The 21,367-nt window shown below is 38.2% G+C and overlaps 1 protein-coding gene across 13 annotated transcripts in view; it reads right to left on the bottom strand.

Annotated features, from left to right (window-relative positions):
• The window catches only part of CHRM3 (cholinergic receptor muscarinic 3), a 504,026-nt gene that overhangs the window by 227,398 nt on the left and 255,261 nt on the right, over positions 1-21,367 (bottom strand). For 9 of the 13 annotated variants that reach the window (XM_041747550.1, XM_041747554.1, XM_041747545.1 and 6 more), the window contains 2 exons: positions 17,815-17,918; positions 15,360-15,569 (listed from right to left, as the gene is read on the bottom strand). The gene's annotated coding sequence lies outside the window, so the exon portion shown is untranslated. The remainder of the gene's footprint in view (positions 1-15,359; positions 15,570-17,814; positions 17,919-21,367) is intronic. The other 4 variants (XM_041747548.1, XM_041747549.1, XM_041747544.1 and 1 more) reach the window with 1 other exon arrangement.

Below are 21,367 nucleotides of genomic sequence, written 5' to 3'. Positions count from 1 at the left end.
GCTGGAAGCTCTGAGTCTAAAAGTGAACATCGTATTTCACAACAAAATACAGAGAGAACCATTCAGTCCACTAGTCCTGTGCACATCCAAATTAGGAGATGTCAGCATGACTGAACAGAAAAGGTGAATACAATTTAAAACATTTAGAGTTTATTTAAAATTATGATTGATTATTTTATCCCTAGCAACAATATTTAAAACTTAAAATGGATGAATTACTATATGATGAGATTCCCCAGGTTCACATGAGGAACACGGCTTAATGTCACTTTCATCCACCTTCAGATAACTGAGCAATAGTTACTCCCTCAAGCTGAAATTTTATTTAAATCAAACAAATACATGGACGACATTATCTATGTCTCTTGGCTAAATGATGAAAAGTCTGTAGCCTCTGACCTTTAAAATATTTTCTTTTTCTTTTTCTTTTGATAAGAGCCAGGAAATTTTTGTAACAACATGTTGAGTTAAGGTAAAATCCTTTAAGCAAACACAGGGCATATCCACAACATTAAAAAAAAATTACTCTTAGAAGCAAGTCATTTGAAAGTTTTTTTTTTTTTTTAAGATTTTATTTATTTATTTGAGAGAGAGAGGCCATGAGCCATGAGCAGAGGGAGAAGGAGAAGCCGACTCCCTGCTGAGCAGCCTGCTGAACAGGGAGCCCACCATGAGGCTCAATCCCAGGACCAGAGTTGAAGGCAGACGCTTAACACACTGAGCCACCGTGGTGCTCCCCTTTGAGAGTTCCTTTTTTTTTTTTTTTTTTTTTTTTACGAAAAGATTTTGTTTATTTATGAGAGACACGGAGAGAGAGGCAGAGACACAGGCAGAGGGAGAAGCAGGCTCCTTTCGGGGAGCTTGATGTGGGACTCAATCCCGGGACCCCAGGATCATGACCTGGGCTGAATGCAGACCAGACCATTCAACGGCTGAGCCACCCAGGTGTCCCTGGCAAATTTTCTTGAGTGATACTGGTTGTTTAGCTCCTTTGGTCTCATCTAGAGCCATTCACCAACCAGAGGTTTCTGCTTTCTGCTGCTCTTCGCTAGTGTCCAAACAACGTAATTAATTCAACTTCTGATACTTTAGAGCTTGTTATCAACACTCTGGATTCCTTTCTCTTGAATTACTATATACATAGCTATATAGCTATATGTATATGTGCTTAGGTATTTTGTTACAAGCCGATGAAACAGAGATAAATATATATTTAAAAATTACCAGGGGGGGGATCCCTGGGTGGCGCAGCGGTTTGGCGCCTGCCTTTGGCCCAGGGCGCGATCCTGGAGACCCGGGATCGAATCCCATATCAGGCTCCCGGTGCATGGAGCCTGCTTCTCCCTCCACCTGTGTCTCTGCCTCTCTCTCTCTCTGTGACTATCATAAATAAATAAAAATTAAAAAAAAAAAAAATAAAAAAAAATAAAATAAAATAAAAATTACCAGGGGGGATCCCTGGGTGGCGCAGCGGTTTAGCGCCTGCCTTTGGCTCAGGGCACGATCCTGGAGACGGGGGATCGAGTCCCACGTCGGGCTCCTGGTGCATGGAGCCTGCTTCTCCCTCTGCCTATGTCTCTGCCTCTCTCTAGCTCTCTCTCTGTGTAAATATCGTAAATAAATAAAAATTAAAAATAAAATAAAATAAAAAAATTACCAGGCACTACAGATCACACAAACATTATGAATTTTTAGGAATACTAATACAAACAACCATATGCAACTCTTAAATGATGATTCTTTCCCAAAGCAGCCAGAAAAACAATTAACCATGAATTTCCATGTAAGGGGTAATTTTTGAGAAAATTATTTAATTATTTTAATTAATTATTAATTAATTTATTAATTAATAATTATTCAATTATTTTAATAATAAATTATTAATTTATTATTTGATTATTTTTAATAATTAATTATTAATTAATTTATTAATTATTTAATAATTATTTAATTATTTAATTATTTTTAAGTGATCCCCCCCCCCCATAAGATGAAAAAGTACTTTTGCATGAAATATGCTCAATTTACGTTAATATAGCCCCTTCTTTTGGTGATTATTTTGTCCTGCTGGGATATGCTTAAGAATTTCAAGTATTAAAAAAAGAAAAAAATAATTTCAAGTATTATATGTCCTAAAACTTGCTCTCACATTAAGTTGGAGAGGCAAATTGGAATGAAAATCCATGGCATTCTGGATGTTAGAGCAAAAAAGGAAAAGAGAAATGAAGACAAAAAAAATTCCACCTACCAACACCTACTCTCCCTCTGAAGATGAGGTGACCCTTTGAATATGTTCTAGAATCATGCTTAGAAGCATTGACATCCCTATGGTGCTTGTATTTTTCACTTTACAAACTTTTGTTTCCACGGCTTGAATTGATATATAACAATATAAAAGAACCCCAAATCTTCTCCAACCAGACAACTCCCATGTGCCCCTCCCAAATATTCCATTTGGAGTTCATCTAAGCACCCAGTATTTTACATGTTCAAACCCTAACTCACGACTTCTCCTCCACAAACTTAGACTTCGTAACCCATGTGCTACTACTGTGAATGACACCGAAACTGCCCTTTGCACATTTATATCCACTCTCCATGTTCTTGCCTCCCCTCAGACTCTTAGCTGGTCACATGGAGACCTTCCTTACAACTGGGCATGGCTGTGCAAGGAGGAGAAATGTTCATGTCTACTTCTCACACTCCTCTACATTATTGATGGATTGCAACCCTTCCTCCATCACAGGAAAGCCAGAATGATCTTTCTACAAAATCCTTAGATTACATCACTCCTTCGCTCAAAATCTTCTAAAGGCTTCCCAGGTCATTTCGTCTAGAATTCAAGGTCCTGCAGTAGTCTACTTGGCCTTGCAATGATCTGCTCCTCTTCCATCAATTTCTGATTTGATGCCATTTTCACAGTTATCCTACTCTCTATCCCAGTCTCTTGGCTCCTCTCTGCCTCTCCTCAACACCTCAAGCATACTCCTACCTCAGGACCTTTGCTGATGCTGGTCCCTTGCCCTGGCTTCTTCTGGTCTCTTTTCCAATGTGGCCTTACTAAAAGGGATTTTTTGAACCCTGTCTTTAAAAGAACACTGTGGGGATGCCTGGGTGGCTCAGTGGTTGGCATTTGCCTTTGGCTCAGGTCATTATCCTGGTGTCTTGGGATTGAGTCCTGCATCAGGCTCCCTGCAAGGAGCCTGATTCTCCCTCTGCCTGTGTCTCTGCCTCTCTCTCTCTGTGCCTCTCATGAATGAATAGGTAAAATCCTAACAAACAAATAAAAGAACATTGTGCCACACCCCTTTCCTGCCAAGATTCTTTGTGGCCCAAATATGCTTATTAAGACGGATCTCCTTAGACACTCAACATTTGCATGTGTATCTCTGTAGTTTCTATCTGCCTCCATCTGTACCATGACCTCCAAAAAGGCACAGCTTTTTGTTTTATTCTCTGTCAGTCTTGGTGTCTAAGGATCTCTTAGTTTTAGAATCTCTCAGAAAGAGGAAACATACGCTCTCTGAAGACACAGTGCAAAGTTGGTGAAGTATAGGACATCCGAAATACAAAATAATTTTATATTTGGGGTGGTAATGTGCAGCATTATCAAAAATCTAATAAATAAGCCCTGCTTTCTACAGGGCTTTTTTCTTTTTTCTTTTAAGATTTTTATTTATTCAAGAGACACACACACACACACACACACACACACAGCGAGAGAGAGAGAGAGAGAGAGAGAGAGAGAGAGAGGCAGAGACACAGGTGGAGGGAGAAGCAGGCTCCACGCAGGGAGCCCACCGTGGGACTTGATCCTGGGACTTGATCCTGGGTCTCCAGGATCACACCCTGGGCTGAAGGCGGTGCTAAAACCCCTGAACCACTTGGGCTGCCCTTTACAATTCTTTTCACTCTTACTTTTAAAAAAATTCTAATCAGAGAAATTTACATTTGTATTCATGTTCTTATCACCCTTTTATGGAAATGTTTACTTAGCCTATGTCTGAATGTAAATCTTTCTGTACACAAAGAAGTGTTCTAAGCTAAGGCAACGCTTGGTCCCACTAATATTTTATTACTCATCATTCCTCCTGCATCTTAAATTTGTGACACTTCAATTAGAATCCTCTTCTGAAGAAAAATTAACTGAAAAAATCTCACTCTGTGTTTTTCAACAAAACAAATTAGCAGCATTTCAAGCAGATCATATTTTCATTGTACTTGTTATAAAAAAACACTGTGGAGAGAATTAAAGAGGTTTACATTATTCTAAAACAAACCAGGAATAATTATCTATCATCTATCTATCTATCTATCTATCTATCTATCTATCTATCTATTATCTATCATCTTCCAGAATATCTTTTAATTATTATCTTCAACCTTTGGTTTTTGAGTTAAATCCTTTTTAAAAAAGATTTTATTTTTGGGACACCTGGGTGGCTCAGCAGTTGAGCATCTGCCTTTGGCTCAGGGTGTGATCCTCGTCCTGGGATTGAGTCCCACATCGGGATATCCTCGAGGAGCCTGCTTCTCTCTCTGCCTATGTCTCTGCCTCTCTCTCTGTGTGTCTCTTATGAGTAAATAAATAAAATCTTTAAAAAATAATAATAAATAAATAAAAAGATTTTATTTTTTAAGTAACCATTACACTCAAACTCAAAACCCCAAGATCAAGAGTCGCACACCCTTCCTACTGAGTCAGCCAGAGCTTCCCATGGTTTTTGAGTTAAATCTGGAATTGTGATGTTCAATGATGAATTTGTAATATTGGGAATGAAGTGATATATTTCTAATAACCAAGACAAGAGAATAAATAAGACTGCAGTTCAAGGACTTAACTATCCTAAGGACACAAAATGATTTAAAGGACTTTAGAAACATCTGTGTTTTTGAAAGTCTTGGTATTCCTTAAGTATCATTCTTTCACCTCCCTAACATAGGTACCTCAAAAGTACCACTATCAGCACTTTGTCTGTTAATCTGTGTTACATATTATGTACAAAACAAAACAAACAACTATGTCTTGACTTTCTTTTCATTTAGTACACATCAACAAAGTTTTATTTCATTAGGGATGTTAAGAAGAAGATAAATATTTTAAAAATATTGAGAAGACAAAGTCCAGTCATTTATAAGCAAGAAAAGGAAAAGAAAAAAATTAAGGAAAGAATTTTAGATTGAATACAGAAAAGAACACAATGAGACCTAAGGTGAATAAAACTATCCTAAAGGCATATATTATTTCCAAAGTGTTAGTGAATAATAATAATAATAATAATAATAATAATAACAATAACAATTTCTTAAAACTTGAAAATGTTTTTCTTAACACTCTAGTTCTAGTTATTCAAGTTCACCCATTTGTTCAGTTATTAAACAAATATATATCGAGTGTCTGTGCCAGGCACTCTCATACCAATTAAGACAGGATTTTTGCCCTTGGGATGTGAAAGCAGCACAGCTTCACCAAAAAGATTACTTTCTTTTTGCTATACTCCTGTGGCTTGAAGACTCTCTGTGATCATCCCTGACTTGAATTCCCCATAGGAATTCACTAAATTCACTAAAGTGTCAAATTTTTCTTTAAATGCATTATTACCCAATGTTTCTGGAACTTCTGGAGTTTCAGAGCATCGAAGATGCAAAGATCCCTCTGGCCCACCAGGACCTCAGGGCTGGAGTCCCTGTGAATGGGCATGAAGGAAGCCTTCATTCTGGCGCTCCAGAGCTGCCTGACTTACATTCAGATAACTTCCCTATTGCTTTGCACATGGCCTTTCCCCCTCTATCCCTCCTTTTGACATAAAATTGAGCTGTTTTTTAAAAAAAATTAAAAAAAAAGATTTTATTTATTCGAGAGATAGAGAGAGAGAGAATGAGCCAGGGAGAGGGGCAGAGGGAGAAGGAGATTCCCCACTGAGTAGGGAGCCCAGTGTGGGCCTCTGGCCTAGGACCCTGGGATCATGACCTGAGCCAAAGGCAGATTCTTAACTGACTGAGCCACCCAGGAGCCCCTAAGGTTGAACTACTAAAGGCCTTTGTGAGGTTTAAATTAAAATCACTCTTCTCTGAACCCTAACCTGCAAAGGCATGGAGAAAGCCCTTTATATACCTCATTTCATGGAATCTTCAATCTCTCTGTAAGGTGGGCTGGATTACTGGGAAAGCAGTGGCTAAGATAAGTCAGGAAACAAGGCGACTCCATTGGCCCAGAGCTGCTGGGTACAAGTTTATGCCCATAACCACTACACCATGCTACTTACTGCTTATATGGAAGTACTTTCTAAATCATTGATACACTGACATACAATATTGTTAGACTCAAACGAAGAAGAACATATACAAATAAATATGTACTAATGCAAATATGCACTTAGTGGACTTGAATAGTCTTAGCATTAAAATATAGAGCATATAAAACATTAAATTTTGTATTGATACTGCAGTTTGAATAAAGTTAAAAAATAGTCATCAAATTTGTGTTGAATACCAGTATGGTAAAATATTTTTTGGGAAAAAACCATAACAATGCTTCTAAGTTAGTGAGAAATACATATATGTATATATGATAACATATATGGTAATAAACAATAATATAAAACAATATATAATACACTAATTATATACAATATTATACACTAACAGATTTATATTAGTCCCTTCTTCAAATAGTTTGATGAAGAACACTGACATATTAAAAAAATAAAAGAAGGTATCATAACTAATTTTTTTTTTCTGACTGGCAACTACCTTAAAAGCAGAGTCTTGTTCATAATTGTAAAACATCCAGTATGGCATAATGCATTCATAACAGTATTTGATGGTGATAAGAATATACTTATATAGTAAATTCTATATATAGTATATTTTGTTCTTGAGTGCACCTGGTTAAAATATGTCATATTTATCTTGGTAAAGGCAGGTTTTTTTCTGATTTTGTGATATGAAGACCACAAACTTGTTATATTTGTTCAATGAAATGTAAAAGGAATGGCTTTAACTATGTACTGAACTGATTTTTTAAAAGTATATCTAAGCATTTCTACGATCTAATTTACTCAGAAAGACCATGTTGTAATAACAATATTGCATGATGTTGTTGTTCCGGAATATTCCTGCCCATGAAGCACAGTGACCAATAATCTTTGAACCCCATGATATAAAGGTAACATTATCTTCCATTAGGAGTTTATGAACAAATAAATTTAAAGCCCTAGATCAAATATAAAACTTGTAGATATTTTCTAAGCATAAGTGAGTCAATTAATTATTCTTGGGCATTAGAGGACACTTTTTACATCTCATTAATTTTCAAAAAATTACTATGATTATTAAAATATAGTATTAATAGAATAATAATGTTCTAGGTAATCTGGCACAAATTAGACAATAACACAAATCTACTGAATGAATGGATGACCTCTGACCATAAGGGACAGCATTTTTTCTTGAGAGATCAAGATAATATCTTAAATTTTCCCCAACTACTTATGTTAGTAAATGAACTGCCAAAGCGAGCACTAAGGATTTAAGTTAATAATTATGAAGAAATTGAATGACAATACATCTTATAAAAGGTGTTAATGTCTTAGGAGGTAGGTACATTATATTTTTCTCTATCTGAATTTCTTCCCAACTGAAAAATAATGGGAGGGTAAAAGCTCAAGTTAATGAAACACTGCTAATCTTTTTGGATGCTCCAGAATGTTGAGCAAATTAATTTATTGCATCACTTCCCTAGCTGCAAGGGAATAATAAGTCAAGAGAGATTCATGGATCACTTAGCATTTATTCAACAATAAAGCATTTATGTAGTGGCCACTTTGTACTGCCACTAGAATACTATGATGAAATGATGGGGGTCCCATTCCTCAAAGAACTCACAGTATGAAGGGGCAATGATCAAGGACATCAAGAAGCTATAATACAGGGTGGTAAGTGCTGGGTGACTAAGAAGGAAGGGTTTTGGGGTAAAAGCATGGTGAACTGACCTCTGCCTGGGGGAGACGATCAGGGCATGAGGAAAGGCATCAATGAACAAGTGAGATGTAATCTGGGTTTTGAGATGAATGTACATGTGGCAAGTTAAGGGGGGGGGGTCAGTGTACTGCAGGCAGAAAGAGCAGCATGTGCAAGCAGTGTTTAGATAATTCCCAGGAGACAGTAAGACGCTGGAGTAGTGAAACTTATATAGGATTGGTGGAAGGGAGCTTGCAAAAAAACTATGTGATTTCAGGGTGAGTTTGTAGGACTGGTGCCTACAGGCACCACGGAGCCAATAGTTTTATTTTGTTTTGTTTTAGATTTATTTATTATTTGTGATAAAGAGAGAGAGAGGCAGAGAAACAAGCAGGCTCCCTGTGGGGAACCGAGGTGGGACTCGATCCGGGAGTCAACAGTTTTTAAGGTAGAAGGGCAACATTATGTGGTTCACTTAAAAACAGATTATTCGGGGGATTCCTGGGTGGCTCAGCGGATTAGCGCTTGCCTTCAGTGGGGCGTGATCTTGGAGTCCCAAGATCGAGTCCCGTGTGGGGCTCCCTGAATGGAGCCTGCTTCTCCCTCTGCTTTGTCTCTGCCTCTCTCTCTCTCTCTCCCCCGTGTCTCCCATGAATAAATAAAAAAATTCTTAAAGAAAAAAAAAACCAGATTATTCTGGGATCAATGCTGAGAAAAGACAGGAGTGAGGTAAAACTGGTGGCAGAGATAATCGAGGAAATTATTGAAAAGGACATTAGAGGGCAGCTGGGTTGGCTCAGCGGTTTAGCGCTGCCTTCAGCCCAGGGCGCGATCCTGGAGACCCGGGGATCAAGTCCCACATCGGGCTCCCAGCATGGAGCCTGCCTCTCCCTCTGCCTGTGTCTCTGCCCCTCTCTCTCTTTCTGTGTCTTTCATGAAGAAATAAAATCTTTTTTAAAAATAAAAAGACACTAGAGTCATTAAGTTGCAATGAGGGGACATGCAGGATAATGGGGGAGGGTGAGTCAAAGATAGAACACAATTTGGAGAGCTAGCAAGACCCAGACTATGGGGGAAGCAGAGCAGAAGGTTTTTTTTTTTTTTTTTTTTTTTGAGCAGAAGGTTTTTATTACTGCTTTTGTTTGTATATTTGGGTGAGCACACAGAATGCAGAGACAGTATTCACAGAACTACTGGTTACAACTCCCTTGCCCTGTTTTTGTTTTTGAGATAGCCAATGAAATGACACGTAACTGAGGACCTCATAGAATATCTAGAAGAACTCAATTTGTGTTAGATACTCCTTTATTCCTCACTACAATCCCAGGAAGAACATACTACTATTTTCATTTTTAGAGATAAAGACATCTAATTTCAGAGAAATTAAGTACCTTTCCTAGAATTATCGAGCTATCTAGTTCGTGGCTAGGGTTCCATGAGTGGTACAGCTGAAATGCAGATGTGGAGTGAGACAGAGCCCCCAACATGTAGTGGGTCAGGACATTTCTTAGAGCTTACATGCCCTGTGGCATCAGAAAGGGTAGGCAGACAGAAAAAAACATGAAAGTCCAGCAAAGTGCTCAGTGAGGCTGAAGCACAAGATGGTTGTGTCTGAAGGGATGAATGAAAGGAGGAATAGCCCGTTTTCAGGCAATTGATTTCAACCCATATTAGAAGTTGAGCTTAAAATGGAGATGGACTACCTCTGAGTTTGTTTCCCCCAAAAGAGTGTGCCTTTTCGAGGGGAGATAGCATGTCCTGTATTTAAAGGAAGGGGACAAACTTCCTTTCGTACAGGTTTCCACATGTGTCTCTAGGCTCCATCAGCAAAGCTTTCCACTCCCTCCTTTTCTGCAGCCCCGCAGCCTCTAGGCTCACTCTTTCCAGGGTCCCTGTCAGAATATTCACACTCCCTGTACACTTTCTTTTCTTATGCACATCTGTGTCCTTTCACTAATTACTCAATAGTAATTACTCAAAGGCACCTTTTTAGAGCAGGGTTTCTCCACCTGGGCACCATGGACATTTTGGTCTAGATAATTACTACTTGGGTGATAGGGGTATCCTGTGCATTGTAGGAAGTTTGCATCATCCCTGACCTCTGCCTACTAGATGCCAGGAATGCTCCCCTCCTCCGTTGCGACTAACAACATGGCTCCAAAAATTGCCCCATGTCCCACAGTGGGCAAAATCATCCCGGATGAGAAGCATTGATGTGCACGATGAGGGTTTTGCACTGAGAAGGTAAGGTTCTGGTTATGATGGGTCATCTTTCTTAGGATATGGGAATTACTGGTGACTCAACTTTATTGTAATACATTTTTTTAGTTACATGAAAAGTGAGGATGATATTATCTAACTCACAGGGCTGCTTTGAAGATGAAATCAGATAACCAAAGCAATGATACGTGCTAGGGGTCCTACACAGGGACTGGACCGTAGCAGTGTCTAGGAAATATGAAATAGTCAAACAGATTAAAGGTGATATTCAAGTGTTACCTGCTTTGCATTAAAATAATCAATTTAAGATAGTCTTTAAAGTTGGAAAAATGTCCCAGAAAGACAGCTTTCAGTACCACCATGTTGACATTTTGTTTACAATTTGGAGACAGGCTCTCAAATTTATCTCTTATTCTAAATAGGAAGAACATACATTGCAACCAGAAGTAAAAAATATGCTCAAAGTGAAATTATAAAAGAAAGGCTATTAGGAAAAAAAAGAATATGGTCAAAGTAGGTAACTACTGTAACTAGTGGAAGAAGAATATAAATTTGAGATATTGGCCACTCATTACTTTATTCTACCTGCCCTGATGTTTTAATACTTTGTATTAAATTAATGAGTATGTATTACTCAGTATTTGGAAATGAGCTATATATTAACATGGAAGAGGGGTGTTTTACTGATGATTCATTCTTTCTTATGGATTTATTTCCATTAGTTTTTCCATATTGAAAATAGACTTTTCAAAAAAAAAAAAAAAAGAAAATAGACTTTTCGATCTCTTAAGGCCAGAATTCATACATAGGGATTTCTCTTTATCTTTTATGTAATGTTGCTTGCAAAATATCTGATTCCCTTTTTTAAATTTATTTTTTTTCTGATTCCCTTTTCTTTCCTTTTTTATTTTTTGAAGATTTATTTGTTATTTTGGAAAGAGAGAGAGAAAGTATGCAAGTGGGGGGAGGGGAGCAGAGGTAGAGGTAGAGAGAATCTCAAGCAGACTCCATGCTGAGCATAGAGCCCAACACAGGGCTTGATCCTAGGACCCAGAGACCAGGACCTGCACTGAAATCAAGAATTGGATGCTTAACCAACTGAGCCACCCAAAAACCCCATTTTTTTTCTTTTTAAAATGATCAAATTGTGTGTCATGCTTCTATGAGAATTGATCGCAAGAATTTTCATATTGTATTTGCAATTTGAAATTTGATGGAAGATTTTTTTTAATTGTATTTATATATTCATAAGAGGCACAGAGAGAGAGAAGCAGAGACATAGGTAAGGCAGAGGGAGAAGCAGGCTTCTTGCAGGGAGCTCAATGCAGGGCTCGATCTCAGTACCCCAGGGTCACGCCCTGAGCTGAAGGCGGACACCCTCAACCACTGAGCCACCCAGGCGACCCTACGATTTAAAATGGGGTGGATTTCAAGAGCAGGACAACAACATACAGTTTGTGCCATTAACACCAGAAGGTGTTGTTTCAGAAAGTAAGTAGCACTTTACTAGTCTTTGTTCAATGATTCTAATCAGAATAAATAAATAAAAAAATAAAGATACATTCATTTTTTTCCCCCAAAAGCTTAAAGAGTAACAAAATAAAAAAACATGTATATCTGGTAGTAGTCAACATAATAAAAACAGTGTTAGGCAAGCACACATTTTTTTTTTTTGCCAAATGAAATAAACTAAAGAATTTGAAACAATAAAATTATTTCCACTTTCCTGAGAACCTAGAAAGCAATTCTGAAACTATAGCTTCAACTTGATTGCATAAAGTATCTCAAAATTTAATGCTGACAAAGGAACCTGGCTGGCTCAGTCAGTGGGGTAGGGGGACTCTTAATCTCAGGGCTCTGGATTTTAGCCCTACTCGGAGTGTAGAGGTTACTTTAAAATAAAATCTTTAAAAAAATTTAATGCTGACAGTGGTAGGCAGCAGAAGACAAAATGAAGACTTCTGAGACCATTGAGGTTAAAAGGCCAATGAAATTCAATATACAAAATCCTGACTTCAATGGATTTCTTTCAACCATCAGCTGAAACACGACTACAGATATAAACAAACAGATATAAACAAACAGATCCATACCTATGGTTCAGGATAGCTATCTTGTTCCTATTGCTGTGATCCTTCATATGAGTTCAATGGTCCTTCCACATCATAAACACTCCTTACTCCTTGACTCCCATCAGGTGTGTAATTTCTTTCTATGTTAATGAGTATGTTAATGCTAGGCAGTATTTGCTTTTCTTAAGTTTTTTTTTTTTCTTTCACATAACAAAATTGCTTAACTAACTTTTGCTTTAGCTGCCAGGAAACTCAGAGGCAAGCCTAAGGATCTACAGTAGCAACTGCTAGTTCCTAGGGTTTGCCTCATTGTGACTGATATTTTATTTCTCTTCTGGTTCTCTGGTTTTATTTATATTTTTCCACCCCTAATTTTCTATTTTGTATAAAACTATTCTATTTTATTCTTGTGCTAACACACCTAAAATCTTTTTTTTGGTAAAAACAGCATAGTACAGATACATACATAAAAACAAGTTAATAGAAGAAGAAAATGTTTTAGAAAATTAGTAATGTAAAGAAAAATATGTTTGAGCACCGATAAGGCCAAGTTAAGTATGGACGTTCTTGATTTCAAAATACTTGTAATCAAAGTTATCATCAATCATATTTTAGGATTCTGATAAAGAAAAATGGTTTGTTTTTAAAGTCTCACCAATATGAGAATATGATTTAAGAACTCTAAATATAAGAAGTTACTTATTTCCCAGGCACTCCATGGCAAATGCAATCTACTTTTAAAGTCAATCTGCACAACGACTGAAAAAAATAACTTCATGTATGAAGGGCTTCTAGTATTGTGAAGACCATCATATCCAATTGGACCATCTATTCCTTTTCTAAAATGCAAGTGTGAAGCAATATAAAGCCTAACATCTTATTTTGGGCTTTAACTTTGCCAAGAAAAGACAGAAATTTTAACAGATAAGTAGACAGACACATGGGAAAGATTCAGATACTTGCTAGCTTTTATTTGAATGCATCAGAAGCTACTCAATTGCTCACTAGTGTGGCTCTTTCTATACTAGACTAGTGTTTGTAGCCACTCTGTAGAATTTTACCTTCTGATGTTTGTCCACATGACTCTAGCAAAGTTTCGAGATAAAGCACCTCTGCGAGGAGATTTTAGACCAGAACATCTCCTCAACATAGCAGGGAAAAAATTAAAGATGAAAATACTGGTGAAGAGGAAGGAAGTAAATGGTCCTGGCCTTAATAAAATCAGGATGAGCTGCTAACCAAAATATTAGCTTTCTTGGCCCTTTGGCTTTGTCCAAATCCTTTAAAAATGATGCCCATCTCTCTGCTTTGGCAGAACACATCAGATATAGTCTCTGATTTGATGAATTACCATTTTCATTGCTCATTATTTCATGTGTGTACTTCACTGGCCAAGTACTTTCTAGCTTTGGCATTTCATTTGCTTGTGTCTAAGAGTAAAATGCATTGGAATTATACATGCCACAGATCCCACAAATATTTATGGAAGTGTAATGGGGAGTCCAAACATGGAGGATACTGAAAGACTATATGTTTTGTTCTAGAATATTCATTCTCAAAAGTTGGCGAGGGGAATGATAGGAATAAGAAAAAGTCTGATGCATTAGTAAGTATCTGTGACAAATGTGTAGTTTTGGAACCATTTGATGTATTAATATAAAATAAGACAAATATTCGTAATGAACTCAGTATTACCAAGCATCCATACTGTGTCTGCCCTATGATAAACACAGGATATATTTATCTTTTATATTCGATTTTAAAAATTAATCCAAAGCAACTGTATGTTAGTTTTAGGGAACCTCTCTGATTTAAAGAGACATCGTGGCAAATGAAAAGTCATAGAAAATGCAAAGTGAAGTATGCTGAACCCAAGGTTCATTTCAGACACTATAAATTTCTCTCTCAATAGTTGTTCCATATGGTGGCAAATGGCAGATTTTATAGAAATTTTAATCTTCCCTGTCCAGAACCCAGAGATTCAGGGATATAAGGAATTTAGAAAAAGAATGGTTTTATACTATTTGAAAAACTTTGCCTGTACTAATGTAAAACTCTACAACAGAGGAAGCATCACTGCCTGAATCCTTTCAAAGAAATTCCTAAAATGGCATGAAAAGAATCTGTGGCCTTATTCCAGCTTTATTCACCAGAGAGAATTCTACGCAAGACCAAGCCTCCCTGATCCCCAAAGGAAATGCATGAGCATTTCATTAATAAGCACTGTCCTGTCACGAATTCCTAGGGATACTCAGTGCATGTCTACGCACGGGTGTGCATGTGTGCATACATGCCCTCTCTATTTTTTTTCTCCATTTACCCTCAAAATAAACCTTTAGGAGAAAGCTTAAAATATCAACTATTTGCTTAAATGAAAGATAATGCTGTGCAGGCACATTATTTGGGCAAATTAGGTCCACAAACACACTTTAGCTTCATGGATGAAAATAATTGAGGGTAATAAAGGGAGCTGTACTGCAGGCATTAATTCAACCCCTAGGAAACCACATTTAGAACCTCTCTACCGATCTCCATTACCTGAATGTCAAACGCACATTTTTGTTATGTTCTTAATGCACGCATCTCCTTGATCTTTTTAATAATGTAAGTGGTGAAATGCTGCAGTTCTATGTGGAAGACAGCATGAAAGAAGAGTTCATTACACCATGTGTGAGGGGTGCTGACACAGATCCAAATTTCTACTCAGCATCAAAGCAGCTTACAATTATTGATTTCTCTTAAACCTCTGATTAAAATAGCATCACTATCTCTCAAAGGGTATCTTTTGACAAAAACATTTTGATGACAGCTTATCCTCTTCCCTTCCAATGGGAAGTGCAACATCTATAGTTACAGGGTTCTTAAGGTCTGAAGGAAAGATTTCGGTGGCTGAAACAGTGGTCTATAAAGTCACTCTACAGTCATTATGAGAAAAAAATGTCTCCACCACAGCTCAGATAAATAACTGAATTTACATAATTTACTGGTGAAAAGAAAAGCCTATATATCTGAGCTACAGAAGAAAAGATCCTAGCTATAACCATCACCCGCCCCCCACCCAACGGACACACGCCCCTAATTCTGTTATTCTGCCTAAAAACTTACCAATATCATCGTATTTTGCTGGGTGAATCATGCCACTATGAAGGAGTGACATTCAATAAACTTTAGTGGCCGTGCCATAAAATTAATGTCGTAATAATGTCACTGACCAATTATGAAATCTGTTTGCTCCTGATGGTAGTGTGAGACCAAGATGTGGATTAGGCAGCGGTTTGTGGGACAGGTCGACACTTCTGGCTTCTCAGTCACTGCCTGGAGGAGTAGGAAGGCAGAAGATTTGGCCAGAGGCTTGATGAGGCGATGCCTTGATATCTTCAACAACATCTATTATGCCCTTTCTCCCACTTGCTCCTAAAACTCACTGCCTCAAGTGACTTGATCTTTCAACAAAACCTCAATTCAGATTATTTATCCAAGCAAAGCATAAATGATCAGTACCCATTATCTATTTTACTATTGAAGAGGCATAAGCAGGAATTGAATAGATATTTTTCTATTTATAAACAATCTGGCTGTTGGGTGGGTAATGAACTGGAGACTAGAACAGAAAGCAAGAAGGTGATTTGGGGGACTATTGTAGAATGCTGGTGAGACAAGGAAGTGATGGATGTCACTCTCATTCACTTGCATTGAATGAAGATTTTGAAGCAGTGCTTTTAAATCCTCAGCTACACCTATGAATCATCTGAAGAGCTTTAAAAAATCCCAAAGCCCCAGCTCCTCTCAGAGATTTGGACTTAATTTCCTGGGTACAACCTGGACACCAGCATCTTCTTACCCTGAGGGTTGACAACCACTGAGTCCAGGTCAACATGGAAAAACTGGATGGGGTAGACAGGGAGTGGTTAAAAAGAGGGAATTCTCTTGTATGGCAACTAGATTTGTTAAGTGAGTAACTGGCTAAACTGTAGTACCACAGAGGAAGACTGGGAACCCAGATTTTTATGTGAACTCTCCTGGTTTTATGATTTGATAATTTTTATAAACACATATCAATTTTGTGTAGGCCACAAAACAAAACAAAGCATGATAAAAATAAACAAACTAAGATCTGATACAGAGGTGGCCAGTTGCAAATTCTGTTTGTTTTTTTTTTTAATTTTTATTTATTTATGATAGTCACACAGAGAGAGAGAGAGAGGCAGAGACACAGGCAGAGGGAGAAGCAGGCTCCATGCACCCGGAGCCCGGACGTGGGATTCGATCCCGGATGTCCAGGATCGTGCCCTGGGCCAAAGGCAGGTGCTAAACCGCTGCGCCACCCAGGGATCCCACAAATTCTGTTTAAATCAGGGAGTTAAACTCTAGTTATGGATTTCAGACTCACAGAACTTAGGAGTGAGATTCTTTGGAGACTCTTAAAAACACAATCATTAATTACCTGATCCTTCATTAAGAATAAAGGTGACCTGGTGTATTTGGTACATTGTAATTTTGAATTAATTTATTTTCTCCCCCTCTGTCTTACAAGTTAAGTGACAACACTCTTCCTAAGGAAACAAAAAATTCTTCCAAGGTAATGGGTTAAGTGGTAAGGCCAAGTCCTCATATCTGGTTAACTCTCAGGTCTGTGCTACTTCCAAATGTGGTTTTCAGAACCTTTTTTTGAGGGGAGGTAGGGAGTAGTTAAAGAGTTTTAGCTTTGAAAACACAATTATTACAGATGGAACACTTTTGTAAATTCGTAAGAGCATCTCAACAAGCCTACTGTATTCCTAGTAATATTTTAAAAGTTGAATACCAAAAAGCAATGAATCTTGTAATCAAGTGTCCCTTAGTGATAACATACCACACACACCCACAAAGTAGTCATCCAAGTAGTCTGAATTAGATCAAATCAAGAGTTACAGGGCTCATGTCTTATAACAATCTAATTTTAGAGAATTTCCTTCAAGAAAATTCATTATATAATAAAACTGTCAAACACTGTACATTTTGTTTTAAGCCATGTTCCTATCATGATATACACCAAAGGAGTAATTGTCACAAACTTCAGAGATCAAAGGATCATTAATTAATTCACATGCGTTGTTATTCAGTTCATAATTTGGCATTTAGTTTTGTCTAAGCCTGTATGAATTTTCAGGAAAAAGGAAGTTCATACCTGTCTGTTAGAACTTTGAACAACAGACATTGCTTTCACAAATATACCAGAGGATCGGTCATATTTCATATACTTGATTTCCACAGAGTTGTAGATAAATCTTGTTATTTTCAGAATCATATGAACATAAAATTTCCCCTCTTTCCTGGAATGGGTGTATTCTTAATGTGTATTTATCACATGAGAAAAAAAATAAACGGGTCTTTAGGAGCCTTGTAAGTCATACTATAAACATATACTATTAAGCAATAAAGACAAAGTCATCTCTGACATGAATTTTACTCCTCAGAACAAACTGCATTCTCAGTGAGCAACAAGAATAACAGTAATGGTTTCTTTTGAATCATATTTATGATTCAAAACAATGGGTAAGCATATGGACATTTTACATACCTATTCCAGGTAGGACCATCAAACCAATCCAATTTATCAAGGACTCTGCTGTGCGCTGAATTTCTCTTGTAGAAACAAAACAGATGCCATATCACCACAGAAAGCTGAAAATCAAACAAATAAAGAAGAGGTAAGTTAATCTAAGTCAAAATAAACTTTGAAGGAGGATACTTGGATCACTAAACCGTGAGAGAGCATTTTATTTATTTTTTTCCCATTTTACTGAGAAACAATTAACGTACATGACTGTGTTAAGTGTAAGGTGTACAGCATAATGATTCAGCTTACACATATTGTGAAATGATTACTGCTATAAGTTTAGTTAGCGTCAATCATCTCATATAGATACCATAAAAACAAAGCAAAAAAGAAAAGAAAAATAATTTCTTTCTCCTGTGATGAGAACTAGGAAATTTGTACCTTTTAAAAAATATTTATTTATTCATGAGAGACACAGAGAGAGAGGCAGAGACACAGGCAGGAGGAGAAGCAGGCTCCCCGAAGGGAGTCTGATGTAGGACTCGATCCCAGGACCCCGGGATCATGCCCTGAGCAGAAAGCAGATGCTCCACCACTGAGCCACCCAGGTGTCCCAAGTTTGTACATTTTGATCACCCTTCTCCTATTCCTCCAGAGATGGCATTTTAATTAAATGAGAAATTTTACAAGTAGAGATTTATGCCAGCATTTTCCAGATATTCATCAAGAAACTCTTATCTTCTACAATACCTGCTCATATCCTATCAGGATGAATGAGTGATCCACAGCAGCTACTGAGATCTACTTACAAAATGAGTTTGTGAAGCCTACCTTTCCACACAAACATCACATCTTGTGATCTCTGTCCTAGTCACATGTCCTCAGTCTGAAATTTCCAACAATTGGGAGTGTTTTATTAGCTTTCCCTCTTACTATGTACACGTGATGCATATATATTTGTGTTATTTACAGAAAGCCAAGTATTGAGTTTCCTTCATTAGTTTTATAGCAAATAAGCAAAGAACCACTTAGTTAATACAATTTTTAAAGATTTATTTATTCATGAGAGACTCACAGAGAGAGGCAGAGTCACAGGCAGAGGGAGAAGCAGGCTCCATCCAGGGAACCCGATGTGGGACTCGATCCCAGGACCGCAGGGCGCCTTCCTGAGCCAAAGGCAGACACCCAACCACTGACTCACCCAGGCATCCCCATAATTAGTACAATTTATTTCATGGCAACAAGTATTTGACATTCATTCATCATTTTGATCAACATTAACTGAGCAAATAACATGAACCAGGTATTGAGTTGAGAACTGAGTAAGACTTGGTCCTGCCTTCAAACAGCTGGAGTCTGGTCAAATGGAAGAGCACACTGGATACAGATCATCCCAACAGGGGCAAGTAACTGCCCCACCATGGAACAGAGAGGGCACAGAGGTGGGCACTGGCAAGCAGGAGGTCTCTGAGTCCTGAGTGTTGAGTAGTAAGAAGCAGACAGACAAAGGGACATGGGGGTGGAGGGGAGGAGGAAGATATTCAAGCAGTATATTCAAATGCAGGAAGCTGTGAGGAAGAATGGCATGTTCTGAAAGCTGCCTTAAAGGGCGTACAATAGAGTGAGAAAAATAGAACCTACACAAACAAATGGGAGCATATCTTTTTACAGATTTTAATTACTGGAAATGAGCCTCATTGTACTAACAAAAGCCCCTACCCCAATAATTGTAGAGAATTTGAACCCTGTTCCGAGATCCTGTATGCATGTAATCTCACCCTGGCGTTGCAATCTCTCTGTAAGGCAGGATAGTGTGACTTGACCCCGCACCATGCACTAGGGGAGATCGTAGTTGAGGGGCTTGCCCAAACCAAAAAGTGAGTCGTGTAGACCAAGGCTGAGGCCGGGGGCCAGTCCTCCTTTGGCCACAGGGAGAGGCTCACAAGGCCAGGATTCACAAGGAAGAGCATGTAAGATGATGAACACGGCATGGCCACTCTGGTCACCCTCCCATTTCACATCAAGAGCTTTTCTTATTGTATGCTACAGAGTGGGCTCTGGGCACAACGACACTGTCTCTGGTGTCACCACTTCTGCTCCCAGCTTCATGAATGCAAGTGTGGGGCAGAAACACAAGTTTGGGATTCTAGGTGCATGTTGCTTCATCTTGTCAGTTTGGATATTTTCCTTTCCTTTCTTTTTTATTTTTAAGATTTTATTTATTTATTCATGAGAGAGAGAGAGAGGCAGAGACACAGGCAGAGGAAGAAGCAGCCTCCCTGTGGGGAGCCGGATACAGGATTCAAACCCAGGGCCCTAGGATCATGACCTGAGCCAAAGTCAGACACTCGATCACTGAGCCACCCAGGCGTCCCGAGTTTCGGTATTTTCAATGCCAGATGTCTCTACAGCCACACTGCAGGAGTGGTGGCTGCTGCATACTGCTGAGTCACAATGGAAACGTCAGGCATTTTGTCTATACCCCGCTGTGATCCTCCAATTCCTTCTGTGGACTTAATTGTTACAGAGGAGCCTCTCCCAGGCTTGGTGGGTTTTCACCTCAGAAATTGTCAGTACTTGAATAACTTTGCTGGTCCCATGTGTGGATGAAGGGCTTTGATGTTTTTAAGAAGTTAGAATTGTTGCATCTACTGAGATGGGAAAAGAGGCCAGCTCATTTGTAATATCTAAAAATGGGGAGAGTGGGCCTGGAGATGACGGAAAGTGGGTTTAGCAATGCAAAAATGAAGAAAGCTTGTATGTGACACATAAAGAGAAGGCTTATGTAAGAAATAAAAAATCAAAAGGAGCCCGTAGCATTCTCCAGACGATAAGAAACGCAGTTGCTGAGGCTGGAAAAGATTGCAAAAAACTTTTTCCCTTCTTCTCCCCCCTCCCCCATTTCTCTTTACAAAATCCCGAGTGAAACTACTTAAAATACATCTTAGTTCAATTTCTCATCATGAAGGTGAGAGACTGGAAAATCTTCTGGTAGTCCCCAAATTGCCTTGCCCTCATGGAAGAGGATAGAAATTTATATTTTCAATGCTTTCCAATTGACAAATTATATGCCTGTTAATAGGCTTTCTCATACCTTACAACGTATCAGGAATTATTATGGCTTTAAAGAAGAATATTTGCTTTGAAAGACAGTTCCTGTTACAAAGGCCCTCAAGATGGAAACTAATTCCAGGCAACCACTAAGCAATAATGCCTGGAAAACAGACACTAGATGTAAGACAGACAAAATTCAAATGACAGCATCACCCAGAATGCAGCGTCTAGCAATTGTATTATCTTTCGACTGCTTGACCAACTGTACTTGTGACTACAGAAAAAGCTTGTTCTTGGCTGGGATGCAACAGATAGAAGGTTAAGCTAAAGTATTACCCAAAATCAACAGAAAGAGGTAAATAAATCAAAACATCTCTGAGAAACCTAATGGAAGAAAACTCGGACAAGAGACATTTAATAGACAAACTGGACCATACACAAAATCCTAAGGTAAGTAATTTATGGAAAGACATTTATGTTGAATGTGTTACCAATTTGTTTGTGAGAACACTTAGTTAGT

This window comes from Vulpes lagopus, chromosome 3, assembly GCF_018345385.1.
Source record: "Vulpes lagopus strain Blue_001 chromosome 3, ASM1834538v1, whole genome shotgun sequence".
Classification (NCBI taxonomy): Eukaryota; Metazoa; Chordata; class Mammalia; order Carnivora; family Canidae; genus Vulpes; species Vulpes lagopus.
This window is presented reverse-complemented; position numbering and strand designations above follow the sequence as displayed.